The sequence below is a fragment of the Nicotiana tomentosiformis genome, chromosome 3 (assembly GCF_000390325.3).
Source record: "Nicotiana tomentosiformis chromosome 3, ASM39032v3, whole genome shotgun sequence".
Lineage (NCBI taxonomy): Eukaryota > Viridiplantae > Streptophyta > Magnoliopsida > Solanales > Solanaceae > Nicotiana > Nicotiana tomentosiformis.
This window is the reverse complement of record NC_090814.1, coordinates 131,459,776-131,481,424: the sequence shown is the minus strand read 5'-3', so window position 1 is coordinate 131,481,424 and position 21,649 is coordinate 131,459,776.

Sequence of the window (21,649 nt, the reverse complement as noted above, 5' to 3'; positions counted from 1 at the left end):
TGCCAAAGTTGAAAGAATTGAAGGAGCAGTTGCAAGATTTGCTTGATAACGGCATCATTAGACCTAGTGTCTCACCTTGGGGTGTACCTGTATTGTTTGTGAAGAAGAAAGATGGATCGATGAGGATGTGTATAGATTATCGACAGTTGAACAAAGTCACCATCAAGAACAAATATCCATTGCTGAGGATTGATGATTTATTTGATCAGCTTCAGGGTGCCAAGATATTTTCAAAGATTGATTTGAGATCTGGCTACCATCAGTTGAGGATTCCTAAGACAGCTTTTCGGACTTGGTATGGGCATTATGAGTTTCTAGTGATGTCATTTGGGTTGACAAATGCCCCAGAAATATTCATGGATTTGATGAACCGGGTGTTCAAACCCTACTTGGATTCCTTTGTGGTTGTGTTTATTGATGATATCTTGATCTACTCCCACAGTCGAGAGGAGCATGAGCAGCACCTTCGGATCATTCTTCAGACTCTGAAAGATAGCCATTTATATGCTAAATTCTCAAAATGCGAGTTTTGGTTGAGTTCAGTTGCTTTCTTGGGTCACGTGGTATCAGCAGAGGGTATTCAGGTGGATCCTAAGAAGATTGAGGCAGTCCAAAACTGGCCTAGATCCACATCAACTACAGAGATCCGTAATTTCCTAGGTTTGGCGGGCTATTACCGTCGATTCGTGGAGGGGTTTTCATACATAGCAGCCCCGTTAACAAGATTAACCCAGAAAGGTGCCCCGTTCACGTGGTCAGACGAGTGTGAAACGAGCTTTCAGAATCTCAAGACAGCTTTAACTACGGCACCGATATTGGTGTTACCCACAGGTTCAGGATCTTATACAATATATTGTGATGCATCCCGTATAGGTCTGGGTGCGTTATTGATGCAGGGTGGCAAGGTTATTGTATATGCTTCACGGCAACTAAAGGTTCCCGAGAAGAATTACCCTGTTCATGATCTAGAGCTGGCAGACATTGTTCACACACTAAAGATTTGGAGGCACTATCTTTACGGTGTACCATGTGAGGTATTCACTGATCATCGGAGCTTGCAGTATTTGTTCAAGCAGAAGGAACTCAATTTGAGGCAGATGAGGTGGCTGGAGCTATTGAAAGACTATGATATCACCATATTGTATCATCCCGGAAAGGCCAACGTGGTGGTTGACGCTTTGAGTAGGAAGTCAGTCAGTATGGGTAGCCTTGCACATATTCCAGTTGGTGAGAGACCACTTGCATTGTATGTTCAGGCCTTGGCCAACTAATTCATGAGGTTAGATGTTTCTGAGCCCAGTCGTGTTCTAGCTTGTACAATTGCTCGATCTTCTATGTTTGAGCGCATCAGAGATCGGTAGGATGACGATCCTCATTTACTTGTCCTTAGAGACACAGTGCGACACGGTGATGCCAAGTAGGTTACTGTTGGAGATGACGGAGTTTTGAGGATGTAGGGTCGTATTTGTGTGCCTAATGTGGATGGACTTCGTGAGTTGATCCTTGAGGAGTCCCACAGTTCTCGGTATTCTATTCATCCGGGTGCCGCCAAGATGTATCAGGACTTGAGGCAGCATTATTGGTGGAGGCGAACGAAGAAGGACATAGTTGCCTATGTAGCTCGGTGCCTAAATTGCGAGCAGGTAAAGTGTGAGCATCAGAGGCCTGGTGGTTTACTTCAGAGGTTAGATATTCCTGAGTGGAAGTGGGTGCGTATCACTATGGATTTTGTTTTTGGACTCCCACGGACTCAGAGGAAGTTCGATGCAGTTTGGGTTATTGTGGACAGGCTGACTAAGTCAGCGCACTTCATTCATGTGGCAATTACCTATTCCTCAGAGCGGTTAGCAGAGATTTATATTCGGGAGATCATCCGTCTTAATGGTGTGCCAGTGTCCATCATTTCTGATCGAGGTACGCAATTTACCTCGCACTTTGGAGGGCAGTACATTGTGAGTTGGGTATACAGGTTGAGTTGAGCACAGCATTCCATCCTCAGACGGATGCGCAGTCCGAGCGTACTATTCAAATCTTGGAGGATATGTTTCGCGCTTGTGTTATAGACTTCAGAGGATCGTGGGATCAGTTCTTGCCCCTTGCAGAGTTCGCCTACAACAACAGCTATCAGTCAAGCATTTAGATGGCTCCCTATGAGGCATTATATGGTAGGCGGTGTCAGTCGCCAGTTGGGTGGTTCAAGCCAGAAGAAGCTCGGTTATTGGGCACAGACTTAGTATAGGATGCCTTGGATAAGGTCAAGATTATTTAGGATCGACTTCACACAGCTCAGTCTAGGCGGAAGTGTTATGCCTACCGTAGAGTTCGTGATGTTGCATTCATGGTCGGAGAGAGAGTGTTACTTCGGGCATCACCCATGAAGGGTGCAATGAGGTTCGGAAAGAAGGGCAATTTGAGCCCTAGGTATATCGGACCTTTTGGGATTCAGGAGAGAGTGGGAGAGGTGGCTTACAGGCTTGCGTTGCCACCTAGTTTAGCAGTTGTTCATCCGGTATCCCATGTGTCCATGCTTCGAAAGTATCACGGCGATCCGTCCCATGTGTTAGATTTTAGCTCTATCGAGTGGGACAAGGATTTGACTTACGAGGAGGAGCCGGTGGCAATTCTAGCCGACAAGTTCGTCAGTTGAGATCAAAGAGTTACCCTTCAGTTCGAGTGCAGTGGAGAGGTCAGCCTATTGAGGCAGCTACTTGGGAGTCCGAGTCCGATATGCGGAGTAAATATCCCCACCTTTTCACCAGCCCAGATACTTTTCTATGTCCGTTCGAGGATGAACGGTTACTTTAGAGGTGGAGAATGTGATGACCCAAAAGGTCATCTTATGTTTTAGAACTCAAAACTGCGCTCTTAAGCCTTAAAAATCTCATTTTACCCTCCTCGATTTGCATGCGCAGTCCGGGCAGGTTTCTGGAAAGTTTTTATGTTGAAAACTAATGAAAATAAGAATTTTTGCCTTAAAAGTTGATTTTAGTTGACTTCGGTCAACATTTTTGGTAAACAGGCTCGGATCCATGTGTTGACGGTCCCAATAGGTCCGTATCGAATTATGGGACCTGGGCATATGTCCGGAATCGAATTCAGAGGTCCCTAGCTTGAGTTATGAATTTTTGATGAAAATTAAAAGTTTGGAAATTATTTTTTTTGAGAATTTATTTATATTTGGCATTGTTAGTATCGAGTCCTTATTTTGGTTCTAGAGCCCAGTACAGGTTCATTATGATATTTAAGACTTATCTATGAAATTTGGTGAGAAACGGAGTTGATTTGACGTGATTCGGATGTCCAGTTGAGAAAATAGAAATTTTAAAGTGTTCTTGAGAATTTCATTTGATTTAGTGCTAAATTCGTAATTCTAGGTGTTATTTTGGCGATTTGATTGCGCGAGCAAGTTCGTATGATGTTTTTAGACTTGTGTGCATGTTTGGTTTGGAGCCCCGAGGGCTCGGGTGAGTTTCGGATAGGCCACGAGATGTTTTGGACTTTGGAAATTTGGTATTTTGCTGCAGCAGGTGTTCTGGCATGTCCTTCTTCGCGTTTGCGAAGGTACTCTCGCGAACGCGAAGAGTGAACTGGGCAGCTGAAGATTTCTTCTTCGCGAACGCTAAGGCTTGGTCGCGAACGCGAAGCGATGGGGGCATTACCCTTCGCGAACGCGACAAGCCCATTGCGAACGCGTAGTGTTAGGCATTGGGGAGGGGTAGTCAGTCGTTCCTTCATCTCGAATGCGAGCAATGCCTCGCGAACGCGAAGGCCAGGGGGGAGTAACCATCACAAACGTGAGCTGGATCTCACGAACGAGAAGGCTTGGCAGCCAGTACCCTTCGCGAACGCGACAGTGCTCTCGCGAACGCGATGAACACTGTCGCCCAACACTTAATAGAATCCAAAAAACGGGATTTTAGCCAAAAATTCATTTTCTCAAAAACCAAAAGGTGAGAGGCGATTTTTCAAGAGTCATTTCTTCCCCAAATTGTTGGTGAGTGATTATAAACCATTTTCTTTGAATTACCCATTACATTTCTTGAATTTTCAACCTAAAACCTAGAGTTTTTATGGTAGAATTAGGGGTTAGGGTAGAAACTAGGGATTTCGGGAATTTAGGGATTTAAACCTCAATTTGAGGTCGGATTCCAAAACTAATTACATATTCGGGCTCGGGGGTGAATGGGTAAAAGGATTTTGGTCTGAACCTTGGGTTTTGACCAAGTGGGCCCGGGGTCAAATTTTCGACTTTTTGGAGGAAAATTTGAGAAATTTAATTTATGAAAAATAATTGATTCCTTTAGCAATATTTGATATTATTGAGTCATTTTTGAATAGATACGAGTGGTTTGGAGGTGAATTACAAATGAAAAGTTGTGATTGAGAATTAAGTGGCCTTTGTAGCGAGGTAAGTGTCGTGTGTAACTTTAGCTTGAGGGAATAGGTATTATGTGTTCATTATTTACATGTTTGGTTGTTAAATACGATGTATATGTGAGGTGACGAGCATCTATGCATCATTGTCGAGTCATAGCATGCGAGTGAAATTCTATTCTTGTCTATTTTGTAGCCTTAAATTCTACTATCCATGCTTATCGGGTTATTTGAAATGATGGGTGACTCATATCTGGTTTCACTGAGATTTGGTAACTTTCGAATATTTATTCAAGGTTTATATTACAATGTGCTATGGATTATGGGTAAAATACTGGTTTCCTTGTGATACTCTTATCTATCCATTGTTATTGATTTTGTGATTGGTGAGGATGAGTGTAAAGCACGAAGGGTGATGTCGTGCATGCATTATTTATATTGTGAGGAAGAGTGTAAAGCACGAAGGGTGATGCCGTGCATGCATTATTTATATTGTGAGGAAGAGTGTAAAGCACGAAGGGTGATGCCATGCATACATTATTTATATTGTGAGGAAGAGTGAAAAGCACGAAGGGTGATGTCGTGCCGTTCTATTTATTTATTTATTTGGTGAGGTTGAGAGTAAAAGCACGAAAGGTGATGTCGTGCCGTTCCATTTATTTATTTGGTGAGGTTGAGAATAAAAGCACGAAGGGTGATGCCGTGTAGTTTCCCTTTGCTGTTTTAATTACTCAATTCGTTTAAGGATTTTCTGTTTAATTCTGTCTTTTCATTATTCTCACTCTTTATGTTGTATTCTCCCACTGTATGTCCCTTTCCCATTATTTCTGCGTTATTGCTTTATTTACTGTTGTTGCCACTAGTATGATTATACTGTTCAGGTTATATGTGGGTGTCTTGTCCTATCCTCGTCACTACTTCGCCGAGGTTAGGCTCGACACTTACCAGTACATGGGGTCGGTTGTACTGATGCTGCACTCTACACTTTCTGTACAAATTTTGATACCGGCTCAGGTTGATCGAGATTTGCTATTGGTCCGTTGTCCGGAGACTCAAGGTAGATCTGTCAGCGTTCACAGACCTTGAATTCCCCGTCTATCTTTTATGTCCTACTGTTTTCTTTCATTCAGACAGTTTTATTTCTTTCAGGCTATTACTTGTAGTAAATTCTAGAATGCTCGTGAATATTAACTCCAGATCCGGGTGGTAGTAATTAATACAGTTTTATGATATTCTGCACTTATTATATTTTATCTTAGTTAATTATTGTTAATTATTGAATGGGAATAAGGAATTGGTTTAATGATTCTCTAACGTTGGCTTGCCTAGCAAGTGAAATGTTAGGTGCCATCACGGTTCGAAGGTGGGAATTTCGGGTCGTGACAATGAGAGAGATGACTTGTTGGTAGTAGCTGTGGATCTAAAAGAAAATGTAGAAGAATTAACAAGAGAAAATAGTTCTAGAAACTCTTTAAAAGGTAAGTAAGTGGCAAGTAAGGCACACCTTAAATCGAATATGAGCTCAAAATGGTGAAATTGAGTCGGTGCGCTGAACTTGAAAGAAATAGACAACTTTGGGAAGATTTAGGCAGGATTAAAAATGACCTAGATAAATCTCTAAAGTGGAATTGGTCCTCTAATAGAATCACCGGCACGTATAAAAGTGATTGGGGGAACAATGTAAGGCCCTGTGAAAATTTTCCTAAAATCTGGGATTCTGTGATGCCGGGGCAGTCGTAGAGGTTAATAATAGTAGAAATAATAGTAGTTCGGACTTTTTGGATTGAACAGTGCGCTGGGAAGTTAAGGAAAATGTTGGGCAGAAGTAGGCATTCTGCGGCCGTAGAACCACTCTGCGGACCGCAGACTGGTCGCAAAGTGGGGAAGTGTTTTGGGTCATCTTGATGTCAATTTCGAGGCCATTATGCGACCACATAACTATTTTGCGGGCCGCACTATTATCGCATATCCATCCTTGTGATTTTTCGGAGGGAGGTTCTGCGGTGCACTATGCGACAGCAGAACCATTCTGCGGTGCATTATGCGACCGCAGAACTGTTCTGTGGTGCATTATGCGACCGCAAAACCAGTTCCAAAGCTTCATTTTTGGGGTTTTAAACCCGACCCAATTACGTTAAAACACATCCCATAGACCATTTTTGAGCAAAATTTGATACCTTAAAGTGGGGGAGCGAGTCCTAGAGGGAGAAAGTGATCTTCATCAAGTTAATCTTCAATTCTTGCATAAACCCTTGAATATTATCAAGAGAAGCATCGTAGGTCTTCATCCTAAGAGTTAAGGTTCTATCACCAAACTCTTAATTTTGAAAGGTAACTAGAATGGGCAATTAGTAAGGTAGTTTATGGGGATGGGGGTGCTTACCTTGCATGCATGTATTCTTAAAGTATGCGGGAAGGTTGTGAGCTAAAAATGGTAGAGAATGGGTTGGGAAATGATGGAATCTTCCACAAAAGGGCCTTAGAACCTTAATGCACATCTAGTGTTTGGTAAAATGCTCAAATGAGCTAGAACCATGATCATCTTCCTAATTTTGATTCAATTTGTTACATTTTCAAAATAGATTGAAGTTGCTAAGATTTCCGGAATATTTTAGAGTGTAAGGAAGCTTAATTGAGGTATGTTGGCTAAACTTTCTCTCTTAGAATCGAGTTCCATATTATTTCCATAAGATCAAGTATGATTGGCTCAAGATTCCAAACTTCTATATTTCGGGTTATTCCCTATAAACTTGTTCATTCCGAATGAGCCTTATGTCGAAAGATAGATGTTCAAAGTATGGTTTGCGTATTAAAATGTTGTGGCTTTGAGTCATGTTTTAAATGAAAACTAGTATACCAATTGGGCGAGAAAAACTCGATATGCGTAAGGCTCATAATTGCTTATATGTGTACCTAAAGTATTGATTGGAAGTGTCATGTTGTTGCTAATCTTTAATTATGCTTGAAAATGAAATAAGTGAATTGAAGAAATAAAGTGTGGCCAACGTACCAAGAATTTAAGTTATGACTGTGGCTAGTAGTGCAAATGATTTGATAGAATGCGATAAAGAATATGAAATGAGTCTCGACTCAATTGTTTAAAAACGATTTCGAAATAGAATTGCCTAATGGCTTTTGTACTCAATTCATGCCCATAAGTGGTTACTTTAACTAATGCTTTGCTTTATAAATATATCTAGTGTGATTCGAGTTCTTACATACTCAGGTGTTGAAATTGTATATTGTCATTTCTGGGAAGGAGTATTTCAAGAATAAATGGTGTATTGATCGCTTATAATGTTGATGTGTGCTTGTATTGCTGGTCGGTATGCCCCATTATTTGGGAAGGAACCTTGTGTGTTTAAATTTCCATTACTAATAAATTTGAGGTATATGATTGTTGAAATATTCCATATGTTGATATTTGATGGTGACCTTTGAAATTGAAAGAGGTGAAAGTGTGGAATATGAAATACGGCCACCGTGCTAGGAATAAAGAATCTTGTGAATGGCCAAATGAGCCAAGGAAATATTGTTATTGTGAGTGACTGGAAAAACTAATAAGAATTTATACAATGTGAAAGATGTTGAAGTGAGTACAATTGTATTTATGTTACCTTTGTGTGCAAATCAAATCAAAAAAATATTTTTGGGAGCATCATTAGCAAAACCGAGGAAGGGTGGGTCATAAGGCCCACACCTGAAACTACACGTGCCGATGTAGGGGAGGATTGTGATTATTCCCCTTATTTGGGATAAAATTGAAATATTAGAGAAATTATGATATTATTCCCCTTAATTGGGATGAAACTGGTAACGATTGTGGATTGGAAAAGTCAACCCACACGACATTTGTGGGAAGGCGGCCTAGCTGATCGGATGGAGATCGGACGCCATGTTGCACACATGGTGGTACTACTCTTGGTAACTTTCTTTCGCAACACTTGTCAAACCACATTGTTCTTGGGGAGATGGCCTAGACGATCGGGCGTGATCGGACTCCGTGCTAACAAAGACGGTGGTATATCAGTGCTAATGATTTTCCAACCAAAAATTGTATATGAAGTTCGTATTTTGAAACTTTTTATGTTTTAACTGGACATTTGGATATTGTGGATTGTGACTTGCTGTTTCTATGTATTTTTTTATATGGGCATTCTATTTTGAAAGAGGATTTTTAGCTATACATACTAGTGTTATTCGACAGTACTAACGTCCCTTTTGCCGGGGGCGCTGCATCTTTAATAGATGCAGGTGGTTCTACAGCAGGCGGCATTGATTAGCGGCAGTAGTACACTCTTTTCAGCTGATTTGGTGAGGCCCACTTCATTTCGGGGTCATGTATCTTTTATTTCTCATGTACTGTGTTTTGAGGTATAGCCGGGGCCTTGTTGCCGGCATTTCCATATTACTCTTCTATTGTACATAGAGGCTCCGTAGACAGGTTGTGGGTTGTGGTTGATATTGGGAATTGGATTAGAAATGTTGGTATTTGGAAATCATGTTTTACATTAATTTTATAACTCGTAATATTTTGGAAATTATGAATGAAACTACTAATGGGAATGAAAAGGTAGTTGTTAATAGAATCTTTTCAGTGTTTGAGTAATGGAGTACATCCCCTCTTTATTCATAGATGAGTTTGGATAGAAGGTAATCTAACAGGCTTGCTCGGCCAGGTTCTCTCGGTTGAGCGCCGGTCGCGCTCCCCAAGTTTGGGGCATGACAAACAAGTAGGGAATCGAGTTCCAAAAATAAAAGGCTCCTTACAACCTACATAGCAAGTATGTTACTGTCCCTGATAACTAGCTTTGCACTCACTGTGGTAATACTGGACACTTATAAAAAATACTGTAAAGCTAGATTTCAGCCCCAATAGAAAAACAAAGTTTTTGTTGAAAAAATACCTACTACTAAGGAACTTGGTCCATCAAATAAAAAACATGTGATGCTTTCTTGGACAAGAAGAAGTTTAATTTGCCCTTTTCCTCACTACAAGAGACCCAAACTTGTTTGGGTTCCTAAGTCTAATCTCTAATTTCCTTGTGTAGGGAGCAGTTAAAGAAAGCAACCAAAGATGGTATATGGATAGTTGTTGCTCTAAGCATATGCGTGGAAGCACTGATGATTTTCTTTCACTCAAAGACCTGCAAGGAGGGAGTGTGTCCTTTGGCAATGGCCAAAAGGGATACATTGAGAATGTGTACTATGTGAATGACCTGAAATACAACCTACTGAGTGTCTCTCAAATCTGCGACAAAGGAAACAAAGTTGAATTCTTATCAAAGACTTGCACAATCACCAATCTTGTGACTGGTGAAGTGGTTTTGATGGCAAAAAGATTCAAAAATATCTACGTTGCTGATTTTGAGTCTTTGAACAGTGGGGATCTTACATGTTTCAGTGTTGTTGATAATGATGCTGAGCTGTGGCACAGAAGATTGGGACATACAAGCTTTTTGTTGCTGAACAAGTTGGTTAAGAAGGACCTAGTTCGTGGGCTGCCTAAGTCACGGTTTAAGGATCACAAGGTGTGTGATGCATGTGTAAGAGGAAAGGAAGTCATGTCCTCCTTCAAGCCAAAAAATGAAGTAAGTACCTCAAGGCCACTTGATCTCCTACATATGGAGTTGTGTGGACCTATGAGGGTGCCCAGTAGAGGAGGAAAGAAGTATATTTTCGTCATAGTTGATGACTACTCCAGATTCACATGGACCTTATTCCTCAGAACCAAGGATGAAACTTTTCCAGTTTTTGCTGCCTTTGTGAAACAGATTCAAGTGAAGATGAGCCATAATGTTGTAAGCATAAGATCTGATCATGGCACAGAGTTCTATAATGCAAAATTCGACGAATTCTGTGCTGAAAATGGTATAAGTCATAATTTTTCAGCTCCCAGAACACCCCCAACAAAATGGTGTTGTGGAGAGAAAAAATAGGACTCTTGAAGACATGGCAAGAACAATGCTAATTGACAGTGGTGTACCAAAATATTTTTGGGCGGAGGCACTCAACACTGCTTGCTATTTGATAAACATGTGTATGATCATGTCTCTATTAAACAAGACCCCGTATGAATTGTTGAACGGGAGGAAACCCAAGCTAACTCACCTAAGAACGTTTGGTTGCAAATGTTTCATTTTCAATAATGGTAAGGAAGCGCTGGGAAAATTTTATGCCAAAAGTAATGAAGGTATCTTTCTTGGATATTCCTCACAAACCAAAAGAATACAAGGTCTACAACAAAAGGACTTAATGTGTTGAAGAAAGCATACATGTGATATTTGATGAATCACACCACTTATGTGTGAAAGATTCACGTGATAAGTGTCACGACCCAAACCGATGGGCCACGACGAGCACCTGGTGCATTACTCAACTGAGTACCAACATAACGTATCTTTCGTGTCATAATATCATAGGTAAATGAGCCTGTCATGACCCAAAAACCTAACCTGTCGTGATGGCGCCTATCGTGGAACTAAGCAAGCCGACTCATTCCAAAATAAATCGATATTTTCATTTCAAGGATAATTAGTGTAAAAACCTTCGCAAAGGAGTTCAAATCAAAACAAAAATACGGGGAAAAAAAGCTCGACATCGGGGTGTTACTAGTCATAAGCATATGCTACAAATTGTCTAACAATATCGAGACTAACATAGTCTGGAAAATAGCTAAATACAACTAAAGGAAGATAAGAGGGAGAAGAGCAGGGGCTGCAATCGCCAAGCAGCTACCTTGATATCCCCGAGAAAATCTGTAACCAGAATAATCAGCAACGGCTACCGTGTCTAGCTACACCTGGATCTGCACACAAGGTGCAGGGAGTAATGTGAGTACGCCAACTCAGTAAGTAACAGTCATAAATAAAGGCTGAGTGCAGTGACGAGCAGTAAAAATCACATAAGTTCATAATATAAAGTCTCAATGAAACAACCAAACGTCAATCAATGTTCAAGCCAAAATATCTCGTAAACTCCAGTTTCAATGGAAAACATGTAAAAATATTTTCGTTAGTTTAAATAGAGGCTCGATGCAAAATAGAGTGAAAATAATGATTTCATAAACAATCCCCTCGGGCAAGCCTCACAGTCACTCATGAACAGCCCCTCGGGCATACCTCACCACTACTCATATAGCCCCTCGGGCATACCTCACCATCACTCATGCCTCTCAATCACTCGTCACTCGGCACTCGGCACTCGCACTCAGTAGGTACCTGCGTTCACTGGGGGTGTGTACAGACTCCGGAGGGGCTCTTACAGCCCAAGCGCTATATCGCTACGGCGTGCAGCCCGATCCATATATCGTTGTAGCGTGCAGCCCGATCCATATATATATATATATATATATATATATATATATATATATATATATATATATATATATTATTGCGGCATGCAACCCGATCCATATCATATATTGTTGCGGCATGCAGCCCGATCCATATCGTATCCTCACAAATCAGGCCCTCGGCCTCACTCAGTCATAAACCTCACAAACTACTCAGGCGTTTCAATGAAATCAGGGGACTCAACCCAAAACAACATTTATATGCATCAAAACCGAGTAATAAAAACTGAGTTGTGCAGTAAACAAGTATAACCATGACTGAGTATAGATTTTCAATCGAAAACAGTGAGAGGATAGTAAGAAAAGGCCCCTAAGGGTCCACACAGCACTGGCTCAAGGCCCAAAAGATGGCATTCAGCCCAATTTAAAGAAACTCTTTCTAAAATATATAAGTATCATTTAGTTTCAACAAAATATGCAACTCTACAGTTGCTACGGGACGGACCAAGTCACAATCCCCAACAGTGCACGCCCACACGCCCGTCACCTAGCACGTACGTCACCTCAAAATAGTAGATTAATACGAAATTCGGGGTTTCATACCCTCAGGACTAGATTTACAATCGCTACTTACCTCAAACAGGACAAAACTCTAGCCCGCGATGCTCTTGCCCCTCGATTCGACCTCCAAATATTCTGAATCTATCCAAAATCAGTATATTATCATCAATATATGCTAAAGGAATGAATCCCATATGAAAATTATCAAATTAAACCACAAATCCTGAAATAGGTCAAAACCGGCCTCGGGCCCACATCTCGAAATCCGACGGAATTCACAAAACTAGGAAACCCATTCACTCACGAGTCCAACCATACTAGTTTCACTCGAATCCGACTCCAATTCGATGTTCAAATCCCAAAAATTCATTTTTTTAAGTTTCTACAATTTTTCCCAAATTTCTACCTCAAAGTATTAATCAAATGATGAAATCATTGATATATTCATGAACATTAACCAAATCCGAGTTAGAATCACTTACCCCGATGAATTTCTTGAAAATCCCTCGAAATATTGCCACAAACCGAGCTCCCTAGGTCCAAAATGTGAAATAATGCCCTAAACCCCGTTTATATAGTGTACTCTCTGATCTCCACTACGCTGACCGCGAAAATCCAACCCTTGCAGTCGTGAAAAAGTAGCGCTGTCCGTGCTTATGGTGGCTGTAGTGACAGGATTTAGTATTTTGGCCATAAATTTCTCTACAGATGTTCAAATGAAGGGCTACAATTTGTGTTTTTGAATCATCTTAAAATTCCTTATAGATCAAAAGATATAGGCTTCCGAAGTCGGACCAGCGAATTTGCAGATCTGCCCTGGAGTGCCTCCGCGACCAAATTTATGCGATCTGCGCCCCCTCCTTCGCCCTTAGCAAAATTTTGCCGTCGTCCGCGAAAATTAAACACCAGAACCATGCCTGAGTTCCGGTAATGCCCGGACTCGCTCAAATCTCACCCGAAACATACCCGAGGCCTACAGAACCTCCACCAAATGTGCCATCAAGTCCTAAAATACCATACCAATTCAATCGAGCTCTCGAATCACCTCAAACAATAACAAAAACATGAATCGCACACCAATTCAAGCTTAATGGACTTGAAACCTCAAACTTTCACAACCGATGCCGAAACCTATCAAACCTCGTCCGAATGACCTCAAATTTTGCACACACATCACAAATGACACTACGAACCTACTCTAACTCTCAAAATTCCATTCCGACTTTGATATCAAATTTTTCACTGCCGACCAGAAATCACCGAATTTCCAGTTTCGCCAATTCAAGCCTAATTTCACCACGGACTTCAAAATTATATTCCGGGCACGCTCCTAAGTCCAAAATCACCTAATGGGGCTAACCGAACCATAAAGATCCAAATCCGAGATCGAGTACTCAATAGTCAAAATTTGGTCAAACCTTTCTTATTTAAAGCTCCTTGTTGAATATCATTTCCCCATATCAATCTCGAATAACCTAAAAACCAAAATCGATGACTCACATAAGTCATAATACATCATGCGGGGCTACCCATGCCCGCAAATCACCGAGCGAAGTGCAAATGCTTAAAACGACCGGTCGGGTCGTTACAGAGCCAAAAAGGCTGTCACGAGATAACTAAAATAAACATGAGAGAATACTCGACATAGAACGACCCAACATGATATAGAAACTTATACATATGACATACGGGCTTATATAAGGCCAACATGAGCATTTGTAAACTCAAATCATAGGCCGACAAGGCCATACAATCTTTCACGTACATGAAATATGTCTACAAGCCTCTAAGAATACATAATTGTCATAAGGGTCGGGACAGGGCCCCTCCATACCAACTAATACATATCCAAATCACATTGACCAAATAAGCAACTCCGGATCAAATGGAGCGCACCAATACCTTCCGCTGAGCTGATAGCTTACTTGAAGGACTCTCAACCTGTCTATCGGGGCCTGTGGGCATGAAATGCAGCGTCCCCAGGCAAAAAGGACGTCAGTACAAATAATTTACCGAGTATGTAAGGAATGAATATCAGTAAGTAATAGACATGAGAGAAACATGGAGTAAAAGACTCAACATGTAAGTCTGAATAGCTCTTTGAATCATTTCATATTTATAATGTCATGCATATGCGTATAAATGTCATACCATGCATAGGTATATGCGTTCATAACATCATCAAGCCTCTGAGGGAATCCCATCATATCATCTCGGCCATTGTGGGCAAATTATCAACGTATGCCAGTTGATCAGGTGGTGGTGTGTATATAACGCCGTAACCGTTTCCCATATCCTATATACATATAATATACGAGTATATAACTCCACCTGGTCATGGGTCAATATACATGTATAAATGATTAATGTCATAAAATCAATACGTTAATAAGATTTTTCGGAATGTCATAAAATCAATATGCCTTTGATTAATGTCATGAAATGAACTTTATCAACTTACGTATTTTCTGAGACCCATGAACAGATGATAGAATAATAGGACACGTGGGGAATCAAGAACATAGGTACTTCTAGTACTTTTATGAATAGAGTCATTTATGAAAGTTGTGCATTTGCTCATTTCGTTTTTATCGTATGGATTATGCCAAAAGGAAAGAAGCGATAGACTTAACATACCTGAGCTGATTCTCTTGAAAATCCCTCTAACACACGTCAATTGCGACAAAAAACATAACGACGGATCGAAGTAGGGAAAAAATCTGTATGATATTCTTGAGAAAGATTGAACCGTGCTCTCTTAGAATTTCATGTCGACCAATCCAGATTCGCGCTCCTTTTTCCTTTCTGTGCTTGTACACTCAACATAGTGTACTTTTAGAGATACTATTCATATAGAAGCTACATTTCTCACAAAAAGATGAACAAAGAAATGGCTTTTAGGAAAAGTATATCATTCGTTACTGTAGCTCATACACTTCCCCCTTAATGATGTAGGAAGATGTTTTTGAAATTTAGGTTGTGGGCCCCACTTCTTTGTAATGACTAAGCCTCAAAACTCTTTAGATGTGCCACCTTACTTTGTGAGTAAAGAGTCACTCATTTGATCAAATCTTGCTGCCATGTTGGTTCATCAAACCTTATCCAAATATTTGAATTAATTATCCACCAATCTCTCTTAATGTGCCATCTTGCGTCATAGAATAAGACTCATTGTATATGATTTGATCAAGACATTATGGGCTGCCACGTTAAGGCTTATCCAAAGCCTTAATTAATCACCCACCAACTCCATAATTAACTAGTAATTACCCATATAATTAAGAATTGTCTCAAATTACTTAAAATAATAATCACTTTATACATCTTACTACCATGGTCCTGTGGTACCTTGTATGACACTAGTCCATAAATACGGGGTATTGTAGTTTGGACCGTATTTTATCTCAAAATGTCAAACTTCGACGAAATTCATTTTCTTTGATTTGCTTACCCTCTCACATTCACGAATATACTCATCATTTATTTGAAATAGCATAATGCTTATAATCTCAAAATAATCTCATTCTCGAACTTACATCGATTAACTTATGACGAAACTTTAACATATGAAAATGCGGGATGTAACATCTCATTTTCGAGCTCTCATTAATTTACATATGACGTGCTTTCACGTACAAAAACATGGGGTGTAACATCATTCCCCCCCTTTTGAACATTCGTCCTCGAATGTTGACTGATGCACTTCTCATTTTCATAACTTATGTCTTCCGAATACTTTAGTACTATCCTTGCCATCTAGGCAACTGTTCTGTGAATAATTCCAAAGGCCAGGGCATTCCCCCTTTTACGCCTCTTTATCACACCATGACTTGTGGTCTGCTACCAAAATCCAGGTTACTCTCGTTGCTTATCCTATAAGTATAAATCTAAGTCATTTAATGCTTCTTCATCACTGTTCATCTTAAGAATGATGGCCTATTCTCATCTCATACTTTGTTACTTTTATTCATCCATGGTTGATTCACCTTAATGTTGATCTGCAATCTACTACTGATAACTTGGCCTCTTATGTAACATTGTTGCTAGGGCTCACGTCTCCTCGGGGAATATTTGAAATGATTAGACTAATCCACCTAGGGGAGATACTATACTTCTATAACTGTATTTCATAGCATTCCAATGTGATTCATCTTATGGGGTATTCTAATCTCGTGCCGTCTATGAAATTCTTTTTTTCCCCTTCAAATCATTACTCAATCGAAGGCCCAAATGTTATCCTTTATCTATCACAATTACACCCTTATTCTACTATCAGGGCAACATTCCATCTCTTCTAAATGTTACTAGCCTTAGACTCCTTTGAGTTCATTCAGGCTATACTGAGCTTTCTATAACTTAGACAAACCACCAGCTCTCTTGTTTTCATGGGCTTAATCCTGAGGACTTATCCCTTATCGTTGCCTTCTCACTCGCCTTTCCTTATACTAACTAATGTCTGCTTAAAACCTTGTCGCTCTACCATACTTTAGCTTGCGACCTACACATATCTATTTATACTATTCGCAATGTTCCTTTAACTTGCTTGTATCATAGATTTCCTTATGTCATTCTGGAACATCAAGCGAGACATCACATCGTCTCTAATTCTTCTTTACTCTATTAATTAGACTTCTCGATACCTAAAAACCATAAGCTGGAATACATGCCACTGATGACGCCGTTATCATTCCTGGATACTGAATCCCTGTGCTTCTAGCCCTCTATCTGAAGTATGGATTATTCATAATCTTCTGTACCTGAGTATCTCGTACGTTGTTCACTTTTACCTTACTTACCTTAAGATATCGCTTCACCTCTTCTATTCCTTTCATAACCTCCCTTCCATATAGGTATAATTCACCTCCACAACTTGAAGCTCTATTATAATTCTTGCACCTCTGGTGCATACACAATCCGGTGGAAGCTTCATACTGACTTCTTATGAGGCTGGTACTTTTCTAACTGGCTTTTTCGTAGGGCCGTTATAGAATATGGTTGTTGTACTATCTCTCTTGTACCTCTGATACTAAGAGTGATTCTGCAATATTTTCAATCACGATTTTTATAATTTTCTGGGTCCAATAATCAGACTCCTGATTTATTTGGTTGATGTAGCTCTTTAGTTTCCTCTTCCTTCTGATCAGCCTTTATGTAGGCTTAAGCTATCTTCCGATCTACGGCTCCTGGTATTAGTTATTACTTTAACCTTTCATGGGCGCTATGGAATATCCATGATACAATCTTCTAACAATTCAATCATTTGTGTATGACTTGGACTCAATTCTTTCTTTTAACTTATACCGGAGTCTTCTACGGCTTGTATGATTGTCATCATATATGCTACATGGATAATACTCCGAAATCTTATGTGCATTCATAATGTAACTAACTCTGGATCATTAATCGAATAATTCCTTTCGTTCCTTCTCAGCTTTCTGCCCCATTGTTGCCTACATACTTAGCGTATCTTAGTTTCCATGCATTCCAAAATTTTCATACAACTCATATGATTTCGAATATTACTTTTGATTTTTCTTCCCGTTCATTAGCCACGGTAGGTGCCACTTTCTTATGGAGTGCATACAATGTTGTAGTGAGACAGTTTTTACAGGACCATTTCTTCTTCAAGTTACTATGTTTGGGTTGAAGCGTTCCTTATTTCCTCGGCTAGTCTTTCATTGTAGTACTTAGGGAGGACCCTCTGACTCTTGTAAAGCTGCGAGCTTATTACATCGTATACTCGGCGGAATTTTTGATGTCCTTCCTCACCTATAATTATCTGTAGTTACTTAACTCCATGCCCTTGTGCTTGTAAGGTTGCTCCTGAACTGATATTTTGACTGTCTTCCCAATGGTACTCTCTTTTATTTCCGTAACACTCATACGGTACCTTTAATTACCCCAACTCATATCTGAATTATTTTTCCTTTTCAACAATTCCGATCTCGTATCTGCGAGACTGAATTCCCTATTTTGGGGTTCAATACACTTATCTTGCACGATCTGTTGATTTATTTGTATCCTCTTGTCTAGCCATAACTAGGTTCTTCCTGAATCAACTACTAACTACTTGTTGGCCCATGATCATATCAATATTCCCCATAATCTTTCTTGGGTTATTTCCTTTGTCTTAACTTACGTCTCGCCCATGCTCCTTCTCTATCAATAACATCTCGGGTAGGAACCCTTACTTCCTTTCCTTGATGTCGTGCTTGCATAATGTTCTGGAATCGTAGCATAGGATTTGAATAAGTGCAATCTTATCCCTTTCGCATTTTTATCGCATTCTTCCTTTACCATTCCATAGTTACTAGAACTACTTAATTCTGACTTAATACCACATCACTCCATATTCCCCCCCCTTTAGGAGAGTACTAAGATTTAGTGCTATGATGATCTACATATAGATGTTTTACCTCTTCATCTTTGGCTTCTTTTCACATCATTGATGACCCTTACTCGCCTCGCGATAATCCTTCTGTACCAAGGATAACAAAATTCCTTACTCACAAGGGAGACACCTAGTGTAACCGGCACATACAGTCCATTAAGCTTAACTTTGCTTGCTTTAGGGAAGCGTCTTCCTAAATGACCTTTAAAGGTTATTCTTCTGCTCCATTCTATTATCGCCTGAACGCAATCTCTGAAATTCTCATGATGCCGAATATTATCAAATCACCCAGTCCCTAATTCATGTTTAGTTTATCTTGTTCACCAATCCATAATGATTTCTATTATTTCGGGGTCTAACTTTTCCTTCTGGTATTCGCTTTGGAGTCACGAACTTATTTCTCGAAATGAGGATATGACTGCATGTCCTATACGCTTTTGTGGTCTCAAGGCATGTCATCTCTCGTATTTTCCTTCACTTGACTATAGACTCTGTTATACTGTCATCATTTGTTTTTCTATCTACCGTTGTCATCCATGTATCACATCTTACGCATAATGCTTCCTTAACTCTCTTCTTATTTCCCTGCTAACATTTCTGTCTGTCACTATATTCTAAAAACTTCAACAAGACATTCTTCTGCTTCTAGCTCCCCTTGCTTCATTCACTGGCTCTTCGGGTTGCCTAACATTCTCTCTCTACTGGGGACGGGAGCCATACTAAGGTAATATTTATCCCTTACAGGATTTTAGTACCTGTCTTTGTAAAAAACAATTTGAACATTCTAGTATTCATATCTAGTTGTACTCTTCTAGAATGCACCATCTGGGTGTCTCACAAGGAGAATTATTACCACGTTTGTAATATCCTTCGAAAATGTTAGCTAACGCTAACAATCCATCCAATATTTTGGGTTACTTTAACCCCAGCTGGATCCTAATATCCCGTCCTTCTCTTAAACTATATCTATTGGCTCCCATGGGCATAACTGAGATGGGTGTGACTAATTGTACATACCTCTGTAGCAATTGAAGGTAACTCAAAATGCTTATATTTCTCTGCTTGAATTGTAAATACTGTTAATCTTCATTAACTGGGTACCTCGTATCCTTCTTCACCTTGCTTCTTTTACTTGCTGAAACTTGTGTCTACCTTTCAATTCTCTTATTCCTTTTTACCGTAAAAGTGGATAGACATTCTTGCCTTAGGGATCCTTATCAAGAAGCCTACACATCTTAGTGCACACATGATCTGCTGAATACCTCATATTTATCCATCATAAGCATGATGCAAAAATCGAGTTCTTCTGACTCAACTCTTTCACAGCTATATCTCTTACCAACCGTCTTTCTGGATGTAGGCATCGTCGTATTATGAATAACATAGAGTTTAGGAAACTGAGTTCTTACAACTGATCTCTACCACACGATCTAGAGTAAGAAGAAAGAGTGACAGTCCTAAATGCCATGTAGCCTACTGCTTATAAGTGTGGTGCACAACACACCCATAAATAAGACTTTACTAGACACGGCTTGTAGACTCCCTAGGACAGAACTACTCTGATACTACTTTTGTCACGACCCAAACCGATGGTCACGATGGGAACCCGGTGCCTTACTCAACCGAGTACCAATATAACGTATCTTTCGTGTCATAATATCATAGGTAAATGAGCCGAAAAGGATGCCATGAGATAACTAGAATAAACATGAGAGAATACTCGACATAGAACGACCCAACCTGATATAGAAACTTATACATGTGACATACGGGCCTATAAGGCCAACATGATCATTTGTAAACTCAAAACATAGGTCGACAAGGCCATACAATCTTTCACGTACATGACATATGTCTACAAGCCTCTAAGAGTACATAATTGTCATAAGTGTTGGGATAGGAGCTCGCCATACCAACTAATACATATCCAAATTATACTGACTAAATAAGCAACTCCGGAGCAAATGGAGCGCACCAATACCTTTCGCTGAGCTGATAGCTTACTTGGAGGACTCTCAACCTGTCTATCGGGGCCTGTGGGCATGAAATGCAGCGTCCCCAGGAAAAAGGGATGTCGGTACAAATAATGTACCAAGTATGTAAGGAATGAAAACCAGTAAGTAATAAACATGCGAGGAACATGGAGTAAAAGACTCAACATGTAAGTCTGAATAGCTCTATGAATCATTTCATATTTATAATGTCATGCATATGCGTATAAATGTCATACCATGCATAGGTATATGCGTTCATAACATCATCAAGCCTCTGAGGACATCCCATCATATCATCTCACCCACTATGGAAAAATTATCAACGTATACCAGCTGATCAGGTAGTGGTGCGTATATAACGCCATAACCTTTTCCAATATCCTATATACATATAATATACGAGTATATAACGCCATCTGGTCATGGGTCAATGTACATGTATAAATGATTAATGTCATAAAATCAATACGTTAATAAGATTTCTCGGAATGTCATAAAATCAACATGCCTTTGATTAATGTCATGAAATAAACTTTATTAACTTACGTATTTTCTGAGACCCATGAACAGATGATAGAATAATAGGACACGTGGGGAATCAAGAACATAGGCACTTCTAGTACTTTTATGAATAGAGTCATTTATGAAAGTTGTGTATTTGCTCGTTTCGTTTTTATCGTATGGATCATGCCAAAAGGAAAGAAGGGATAGCCTTAACATACCTCAGTCGATTCTCTTAACAATCCCTCTAACACATGTCAATTGCGACAAAACACATAATGGAGGATCGAAGTAGGGGAAAAAAATCCGTATGATATTCTTGAGAAAGATTGTATCGTGCTCTCTTAGAATTGCACCTCGACCAATCCAAATTCACGCTCCTTTTTCCTTTCCGTGTTTGTACATTATACATAGTGTACTTTTAGAGATACTATTCATATAGAAGCTAAATTTCTCACAAAAAGATGAATAAAGAAATGTCTTTTAGGAAAAGTATATCATATGTTACTTTAGCTCATACACCTCCCCCTTAAT